Source organism: Grammomys surdaster, unplaced genomic scaffold, assembly GCF_004785775.1.
Source record: "Grammomys surdaster isolate TR1022 unplaced genomic scaffold, NIH_TR_1.0 150, whole genome shotgun sequence".
NCBI lineage: Eukaryota > Metazoa > Chordata > Mammalia > Rodentia > Muridae > Grammomys > Grammomys surdaster.
This window is the reverse complement of record NW_021604608.1, coordinates 14,807,711-14,818,687: the sequence shown is the minus strand read 5'-3', so window position 1 is coordinate 14,818,687 and position 10,977 is coordinate 14,807,711. Positions and strand designations below refer to the sequence as shown.

General features: G+C 34.9%; 1 pseudogene; it reads left to right on the top strand.

Annotated features, from left to right (window-relative positions):
• The window catches only part of LOC114619382, a 59,047-nt pseudogene that overhangs the window by 153 nt on the left and 47,917 nt on the right, over positions 1 to 10,977 (top strand).

Sequence of the window (10,977 nt, the reverse complement as noted above, 5' to 3'; positions counted from 1 at the left end):
AGAAAGAAAGAAAGAAAGAAAGAAAGAAAGAAAGAAAGAAAGAAAGAAAGAAAGAAAGAAAGGAAGGAAGGAAGGAAGGAAGAAAGGAAGGAAGAAAGGAAGAAAGAGGAAGGGAGGGAGGGAGAGAGGGAGGGAGGGAGGGAGGGAGAGAAGAAAGAAGGGAGGGAGAGAGGGAGGAAAGGAAGGAAGGAAGGAAGGAAGGAAAGAAGGAAAGAAAGAAAGAAAGAAAGAAAGAAAGAAAGAAGGAAAGAAAGAAAGAAATAGAGGAAAATGACTACAGTCGCAAAATGACATCTGCACAGCCATGTTTATTGTGGCATTACTGGTAATAGCTGATATAGCCAATCAGAATGAGCATTTGTTCACAGGTTATTCAATGAAGAAAATATGGTTTATTGTGCAATGGATATCACTCAGCTACCAAGAAGAAAAAAAAATATCCAATCATTTTTAGGAAGGCAGATTGAATCGAGGTCCTCATGCTGAAGCAAATTACAGGAACAGAGAGACAAGAATCTCAGTTTTCTCTCATATGCAGAAACAAACAAGAGTGAATTGGATGTAGAAGATGGACTTTAGAGACTGGAAAGGAAACCTGGAGAAAAAGTAGACAAAAAAAATGGAGAAAGTATAGATATGATGCATCATGATCAGTGCATACATAGAATATCACAGTGAAACCCACAGATTTGTATATAAATATATTTAAAACAAAGGAACAAGTTTAATAAATTATCTGTAAGATATAAATTAAAAAAATAAATTGTTAATGTGCATAATAATATCTCAAAAAGCTACAATATTATAAAAACAAATTTCTTTTGAAGGTAGTTTTACCTACTCTTAGTAAAAAGGCATCAGAATTCTTACACAAATTTACATGTCAAGCAGCATTTTATTCATAAATCAAGCACGACTTCAATGCTATTTCTATTGGAAAATTATTATAAAGTAGCCTGGTCTCTTTTATTTTCTAAAACTCCATGGCTGCTACCTAAATTACCCAGCTAATTAGGTCTCCAATGAACAGGTGTGTAAACACACTCATTTTTAACTTTAAACATAATTTCCAACACTCCTGGGTGCTGTTAAAAATACAGCTAATAACACTAATGTTTAAGGTTTGTGAGGATGGTGCCGTTAATCAGCGATCTCTAAAGAAAGGGGCTACATAAAAACGCTGAACTGTGAAAGCTAACGTTTGGAAATAATAATCGTTTCTGAATAGAGAATATAGTTTTTTGACTTGAAAGTAGGTAAGTAGCACTTGTACCATTACATTAACCACATTAATCATCAAGTTTTCATACAGAGGAATATAGCTAAGCACAGCAGCTGGTTAAATCATTAGGGATAATAACTTACATAACATTTTAAGAATATGAAATCATTTTTCTATTAAAAATTAAATGAATTCTGTGAATCAAATAAGCCCCATAGAGTATGAGAAACAGAGTTCATACACAGGCATCATTCTCTTTTGATCATTCTCAAACACATCATGTGCAGTAGCAAAGAATATTAGGCTAACCTGTGCAGAAAGCAGCACTGAAATTCTGGATAAAATTGTTCTTGGCTAGGATTTATTTTGAGAACAAATCTGTGTTGCTTTTTATCCAGGGTATTCTAATTTCATAAGGAAATTTATCTTGGCGATCTAGAATTTCCACTGTGGGGGTTGTAGAATGTATGTTGAGCTTAATGAAAAGAAAAGACAACCAAACTAGCATTTGTGAAGAATTTTTCTAAGGCTTTTAACCTTCTCTAAAACCCTAGTTGTGTTGAAGAGTACTTAATCACTTTTCTTGCTTTCAAAATGTTTGTCATAGAATCAGAAGGAAGTAATCAAAGTTGAACTTACAGCACTCAAAATGCAGAAGAAGATTTATCTTAGTTCTAAGCAAGTTTGATTTATGAAGCAAGTTTTGGGCCATGCAGATTTACAGAGTAAGACCCTCTGTAAAATATTCAAAGCAAAACAAATCAATAGTACAAATAAACAATAAAAATCACTGAGCTTAGAAAGACAAAGAAACCCAAAGATCTTGCTATAGAAACTAAAAAATTGTTGGATCAAAAAATGTGTTTTAAAAATTCTTTAACAAATGGTGCTGGTCAAAGTGAATGTCTGTGTGTAAATGAATGCAAATAGAGGCACACTTATTACCTTTCAATAAACTCAACTCCAAGTTGGTCAAAAACCTCAAAATAAAACCAACACATTGAACCTGTTAGAAGAGAAAGTAGGGGAATGATCATGAATACATCGGCACAAGAAAAGGTTTTCTGAAAAGAACACTCATGAAACAGAAATGCTTCTATAAGTCAAAGGATGCTGTTAATATGAAAAAGCAGTGGCCTTCAGAATGGGAAAATATTTTTAATAACTCCTCTTCAGATAGAGGGATAATATCCAAGATATATAAAGAATTAAGGAAACTAGAGATAAGATATCACAAATATTCCAATAAAAAATTGAATACATACATAAACGGAAAATTTTCAATAGAGGAATCTCAAATAGATGAGAAACACTTAAAGAAATGTTCAACATTCCTACACATCAGGGAAATGCAAAACAAAACTATGTATGTATGTAAGTCAAAACACCTGTCAGAATGTCTAAGATTAAAAACACAAGTGACGTCTCCTGATAGAATGTGGAGCAAGGAGAACCCTCCTCCATGGCTAGTGGAGTGCAAACTTATACAGCCACTACAGAAAGAGTGATGAGGCTTGCTCAGAAATTTGGAAATTGAACTACCTCAAGATACTTTCAGCATACACCCAAAGATGCCAATTCTAACATGAGACGACTTGCTCAACCATATTTTCTGGGGCATTTATACAAAATTGCCAGTAACTGGAAATGACCTTGATGTTCATCAACAGAGGAATGGAGTTTTAACAGTACATTTACACAATTGCTTATTTCTCAACTATTAAAAATATTATATCAATAAAATAGCAAACCATTGAATATAACTAAAAAAAATCATCCTGAGTGAGAAAATCAGAATCAGACAGACAATTATGTTATATATTCACTTATAAATGTGTATTAGCATTTAATAAATGATAACCAAATTAGAATTCATTGACCCAGAGAGGTTAGATGAAGAGAAGAGATCTAAGGGTGGAAGGCATTGGTCTCTATGGGAGGAGGGGAAATAGAATAGATTTTTTAAGGAAGACTGGCAGTATGTAAAGACATGAGTAGGGGATGAACTATGAGGAAATGAGATAAAGGAAGAGAATATAGGGAGAAAGGCTGGAACTGATGGGGTATTTGATGGGTAATGTGGAAATGTAGTACTTGGGGAATTGCTTGGAATGTATGAAGGTGATCTTGATGAGGAATCATAGTAATGGGGGTCTCAACTACCTATGTCTTATTGGAAGGTGAGGCTCCAATGGAAGGACTGGGTAGAATTCAATTGAGTTGTTGGCTAAAGCCAACCCTCGGAAATGTCCAAACAACACAGGCTGAAGAAGATGAGAATGTATACATAGACCCACAGCCAAATAGTATACAAATAGAGTCTAAATGAGAAGTCTCCATCAAGTCCCTCCTCTCAAAGTTCAGGGAATCCTGTGGAAACTTTTAGAGGCACAGCAGACAGAGGACAACAGGAGAACATGGCTCTTTGAATAAACTAAACAAGGCAAATATGAACTCACGGAGACTGAATCAGCAAGCATAAAGCCTACATGGATCTGGACAAGGTCGTCTGTATATATTACAGCTTTTGATTTAATATTTTTATGGGACTCCTGACTGATAGAGTGAGTGAATCTCTGACTCTTGTGCTGGCTCTGGAGAATCTTTTCCTCTTGTTGGGTTGCAATATCCAACTTCATCATGATAATCTTTTTCCTCATCATATTACATTTTATTTTGTTATAGTTGGTTGTTATGTTTTAGAGGCCTATTTTTTCTCTAATGAGTGATAAAATGTATGCACAGGGAGTAGGGAAGAGCTGAGGGAGTAGAAGGAAAGAAAAGTACAATTAGGATATATTGTATGAGAAAAATATATAAAAGAAAAGAAAAATTCTGATGAAACTCAGTTCTCCTGTTAATCAAAGTGAAAGCAAAATCACTGGGAGAATAAATAGAAGCCACATAAATAAAGCTTCATACAGCTAATGGCATTGTGACCACAACTAAAGTCTCAAGACTCTCTGTGAATCTTCTCTCAGCAACCAGAAGCTGAAGTAAGGCAGATAGGAATATCCTTTAACATTGCTAAGTTCTTATCAATCTCCTGCAGGTTTAACAGAAAGAAACAATGTCTTAACCAGTGAAGACTTGCATATGTGATTTTCATGAAGATTCACCTTCTTTAGAATTAGTTATTTCTATTAATCTTTAACAATTATTAGACAATAGGCAAATTCAGAGACTGTCAACGAGCAAATACTGAGACTGTCAATTGGGGTATCAAATATTGTTATAGCCAAGGACAGCAGTCAGTTCACTACACTGTCTTAGAGAATATAGCTGAAACAGACATGAAAGTAACTGTACTTGACTGCAGACCACACAGTGATCCCAACCTAAGTTTCTTCAGACTCATAAGCCTAATGTTGGCATACACTTCATGTTGCTGATACTTGGAGATGTTATTATAATGTATTGGTATGAAAAATGTGATTTATTTGTCAAAACTGTGAAAAGTTTTTGTTGACACACTTTGTGTTATCAAATATTGCCAAATACAATATCCTGGTAACTTCTAAGACCAATTGAATGTTTCATTTGTAAGATAATATATGCTTTTTGGGAGACTTCTAGAATGTGTTATATAATGCCACCTATTGATTTAAGTATATTGTTGGTTAAATAGCTGGAAGATAATATCTTTTCAATTATCATATATTGTCATGCTATATTAATATGACAAAATAATCAATTTTCTTTATAGTAATAATTTATTGTCTCTGATACCTAATAGTTATATTGGCTATACCCTGAAATATAAGAGAATCTTCAAGGATACAGAGAAATTTTTTTGGAAATTTGTCAATTGACAATAAATGGAGCTTTGTTTCCATGTTCTTGAGAAGGAGAGGATATTGACACATTTAATCTGGCTCCTAAAACTGTGAACAGCTCTTACTGAAGAAGTGGTCTAATAGGAAATCCAAACATTTCATAAGATATAATTATTTGAATGAGAATAACCCTCATAGGCTCATGAATTTCAATATTTGGTTCCCAGCTCTAGAATGTTAGGAAGTATTAGGGGGTGTGGCCTTATTTAAGAAAATAAATTACTGAGGTGGTCTTTAAAGTTTCTAAAGTTCACATTAATCATTGTCTCTCTATGTCAGACTGATACCTAGAGATCAGAAAGTAGAACATTCAGCTACTTCTTCAGCACTATACATGTCTAAATATCTAAGTGTTCCCCTTCATTATGACAATGAACTAATCCTCTGAAACTGTAAAATCCCAATTAAGTGCTTTCCTCTATTAGTTGCCCAGGCTATGGTGTCCCCTCCCAGCCTTATAACACCAACTAAGATATGTAACTAAGAAACAAATCAAGAAAAAGAAAGAGGAGAGCATAAAGGGGGAAATATATTTTCATTTGTGTTTGAAAGTGACAAATTTGAAATAAAAGTGAGAGAAAATAGAAGAGAAGTGTCACAGAGGAAGCCTATATATCTTATAACATCCCTGATAGCACTGTGATGAATCTACTGACAATTCTAGACCCTTTGCAGGGTTTAGTTAGTCTCATAATAATGTGTATTAAAGGGAGAACTAATGGTATTCAAAACTCACTAGTTATTTTATCTATCTGTGATTCTACAACTCAATACAAATTAAGCATGTAGAGATGGCTCCATATTTCAGAGCTTCTCTTCCATAAAGAACTAACTTGTATGCCCATGTATATCTCTACTTCAGTCAGATACACAAACACACACACATACACACACACACACACACACACTCGCACACACACACCACACACTTAAACAATAACAGAATAAATAATCTTGGAACTTTTAGATAAGGCATATCTATTGTTACTCTTTGATGCTCATTTCAGCATTTTCTGTGAGCTGGTGTATCAGCAGCACCCAGAAAGCAGAAGAGGAGAGGAGGAACCACTTCAGCTTATTAAAGTAATTTATTTCTAAACTGATAACCACTAACATTGGTTACTTTGAATATTCATAGTAGACATAATTTTCAAAACTCAAGTGTATTCTTTTTATTATTGATAAATATTATTAATTCAGTTTAAAATGCTAGCTCAGAACTTGCTTAAATATGTGATTTAACATTATGAACATTACATAAAACTTGTTTTCTTTAATGTATAAACAAACCACATTATTTATTCAGTTTTGAAGTAACATGGACAATTATGAGATTCAGTTCCAGTTAACAAAGTTATTTTCCATATTTTTTATGTCTAGTCTAAAAATATAATTCATTTTAAGAATTCTAAAGCCAATATGTTAAATGTTTTTCTTTGTTCTTTCATTTAAATTCTAACCAGAAAGTGTTTTTAGTAAACTTGCTATGACTGCAATTTTAGGTGTAAAATATTAATGCAACTGAAAATGAAACACATATTGTTTATTAATAAACCTACATGTGTAGGCAACATTTGCATAAGAACACTTTAAAATAAAGAACTTTTTTCTAATTATTCTTCATAATGAACAATGAAAACTGTCTCGGAGTCCAAAAAGGAATGTGTATGTTTGGTTGAGTGCCTCCAAAACAGCCACAAAATAATAGCTATGAGCCAGAAAAGCTTTTGGTAATGCAAAATTGACATTTATTTAAAGTGCATGGCAAATCTCTAGAGAATAGTTATCCATAAATATATGTATTCCTGAATATAACATGCTTTACCATGATGTGTATTGTTGTGTACTCTTTCTACTTTATTCTTCTTAATTTTTTTTATTTTTATTTTGTATTATTCTTTTCTTCTTCAAGATACTGATATTTGACATAAAATCATGAAAATTTGAGAGAATGCACTAGAATATTATCTCTGAGAATAAACCAAAGTTTGATTTTTTAAAATTTATTTTTGTATTAATATTTCTAATTTTAGTTACTAATTTTTCTTCTTCAAAAGTTTGAGATTTGATATAAAATCATAAAAACTAGAGAGAATACACTGGAATATTATCTCTAAGAATTCACCAAAGTTTGAGAATGAATGTGTTTTAAGAAATATGCTGTGTGTTTTACCTCCCCGAATCATCTAGCAGATATGACTTCTAGATCATACAGTGGTTTGCATATCAGTGAAAATCATGAAATATAGCAGCTAGCAATTTTGATTGCCTAATATCAATTAGTCACTAAAGCTAAACAATAGTGAACATAGTTTATTTCCCCTAAATCATACACTGAGGTCATGGGCCCTTATGTGAATTTATGCAGACATAGGTTCTTTGAGGAGGTGACTAAGACAAATGAGGAGAGAAACATAAGGCCTTTATCTAGTTGGACTGAATCACTTATGAGTAGTGGGAAGAAGTCATGTCTCTGTTTTTAAGGCACTTACTCTTTGACACTCTTTTATTACATAACAAAATGTTAAATACAAATAACAATACAGTGTCCTATTATTACCCTAATTCTTTTTATAATTTTTTTTTCAAATCGTAATTCATTCACACAGGGGTTATAAACACAGAAAGGCAGGACGTGGGGAAGGAGATGACACTGGAGTGTGGGTGTTCAGGAGGAATACAGATATCTTTCAGAACAGGGTATCGACTGCGTGAAGGTTCAGGGGACAGGTCACTATGACTCTGCCTATGATTCATTTGTCCTTACCTAAGTTGGTATTGTCTGCCAAAGCTACCTATTTACAAGGACTATGACTACTCACGCTGGAAAATTTCCATGAAAACTGCCTGTTTACAATAGTTTATAGCCATCTGTTTCAGTGTTTTTCCACAAAGATCCAAGACTTAGTGTTAGCATACATGTATGACAGGCCTATTGCTGATTTTAGGCCTATGGCTGATTTTAGGCCTTCAGTGTGTAATCAGGGATGCCCTTACATCTCACCCCTTCTCTAAGTACAGAAGGGCTGTGGCAATTCTAATCTTGTGAAGGCGGGGATAGAGGCCTGACCTCCAGTAATTGAAGGGGACCTTGTAATGGCTTCGGGCCCCCTGTCGTTGTCCAGTGAGGCATGAGGGCCATACTCATCCGGATGTCTTTTTCCTGTAGAGGGGATACTTTTGACATCAACCTCTATGCAGTCAGGCTTGTCCCTCAGGGAACCCAGAGAGATATTTTTAACTTTTATTTATATTTCCTTGACGTGCTTAGCCTCGCAGCCTAAGCAAGAATTCAGATCGCCAGTCAGAGGGGTTTCTGGGAGGCCCCTCTCTGCTTGGTCTAGGGGCGGAAGTCCCTTCTTTTTGGTTGGGTGGATATGTATTACCCTAATTTTTATTGTTTAGAATCCAACACAGTGTGAACTGAAGAAACTTTGAATTCCTATATTTGGCTGATGAGGTCAAATATTTTTTTGTTTGCTTGTTTCTCATGACCATGTGTTTTTTGTTTGTTTGTTTATTTGTTTGTTTTTGCTTTCAAATCTGTCCCTATAAAGGTAGCTATGTACAAGTAGAGATTTTAACCTTGTTTGTTAGTTATAAGATATAACAGGTTATCTTTTTGTTCTCAGATTTCTATTGCAATGGCTATTCCTGGTTGTCAACTTAACTATATCTGGAATGAACTACAATCCAGAATTATAAGACTCAGCTGTGATCTAGGTATTGAGGCTTTTAGATTAAAGTTTCTGACAAAGATCTTGGCCTGGCTATCTTGAGGTATAGTGACTATGAATACCACATACCTTTAATCTGGGCCACACATTCTCATGGAGACCTATATTAGGACATTGGAAGAAGGAAGATTCATTATTCTTTGCCTGCTTGCATTTACTTGCCAGCACCTCTTTTGGAATCTACTAGCCTTGTGGGACTGAACAACTACTAGATACTTGGACTTCCCATTCACAGCTGACCATTGTTGGGAAATTGGACTACAGAGTGTAAGTCATCATAATAAATTCCCTTAGACTATATAGACACTATCCATAAGTTCTATGACTCTAGAGAACACCGACAAGTACATCTACTGTGACAAAAAACCATCAGAGAATTCAGAAAATAAATGTGACATTTGGTAACTTTAAATATAATAGATTGCTTGCTTACCTGGACAAGACAACGTGGGATATCAAAGATATTTGGGGGGAGGAAGCAGCTAGTTAATGACTGTCTTAGGGTTTCCATTGCTGTGAAGAGACCCAGTGACCGAGGCCACTCTTACAAATGACATTTAATTGGCATTGACTTACACTTTCCCAGGTTCAGTACATATTCATCATGGCAGGAACCATGGCAGGTAGACATGGTGCATGAGGAGTCGAGAGTTCTACATCTTCACTGAAGGGAGGAAAGAGCAAATTTTCTTCCAGGGTCTCAAAGCCCACACCTACAGTGGCAGACTTCCTCCAGCAAGCCCTTACCTACAAGGCAACATCTAATAGTACCCTCCCTTGATTAAGAATATTCAAACCACTGTATTCTCATTAAGGCACTTTAAACACACTGGTTGTTAGAGACTTGCATCTTAGGTCTTTATATAAAACAGCTTCAAAAAATTCTTAACATTTTATCAAATGTTTGTTTAATTGAAGTTCTTTGAGTTTTAGTAAATAATAATGCATTACGTTTATTATCTGCATGTATTCATAGTAAGTAAGAGTTAATTAGGTATTTCACAGGATGTTCGATGGCAAGCCCTTAGGAAACTATACAAATGAAACTATCTTGCAGAAACAACATTTTATTTGACCAACTAAATACTAATAAATATTAAACTTATTAATAAGGCACTTTATCAGCAATGCAAAATCATTAAGGAAGAAATTATCATTTTTACTTGGAAAAGGCTATAATTGCTTGTTTTCTGTACTCTGCAACAACTCTTTTACATAAAACAATAAACTTTAAATTATAAAATACGAAGAAATAGAAAATAAATAATCTCCTATAGTGCTTCTTTTTTTTTTCTTTTTTTTTTTAATGCTTTTTTATAGCATATTTTACAAGGGGAGGGGGTAAGAAGGGCAAGGTGGTGGAAAAGTACAAAATCTTCTTGGCCTGTGCCTTGAAACATGTCATGGTCTATAAGGTACTCTGCCTTGAATTATGATCTACCTGCTGTTCTAAAGAAGATATGGTACACTGCTTGAGTTATGGTCTCCCTGCTATTCTTAAGATGATATGGTACACTGCTTTGAGTCTATCTGCAGTTGCTAAGCAGGATCTTGCAGTTGCCAAGCTTCAGAGGACATTGTGCAGGTGAGGAAAGGTAGGGGGTGAGGGTAAGGGCGAGGGTCCTGGCTTCTGGCATCTCCCCCTTCTCTGTTTAGTTAGAGAAGGCATCTTATGATCAATCCCAACTATGTGAATTTTGAATTTGGATGTCTAATTATGGGGGGTCTTAGACAAGTTCACAACCCCAAAACACTGATGTGAGACGAGTCACATCGATGGTCGAAGGCTTTAGGCTGTCGACGATGGGCCCACCCAATGCAGCCGAAAAGGAGTGCGTGGTGCTGGGAGTGGGTGCAGCCTACATGGCCTAAGACAGGGCTCTCACCCTCCTTTCACCCACATCGGAGTCCCTTGACGTTGTCCTATAGTGCTTCTTAATAGAAACTAATTTTCAAGTATTTCCAAATGTGAAATCCTGGTGATATACAGAATTGCAATATTTGTGTGCTCAGAGACCACAGACATTATTACATATTGATGTCTCCATGAAAGTCTTCATTTTCTCATTGTCTTTATCATTCTTCTGTCATCTTTGAATTCAGATTTGATTTTGAAATTAATCATCACCCACTTTATTTTGTTTTACCACTTTCGTTATGCAATTTTTGTTGCAGTAGGTGG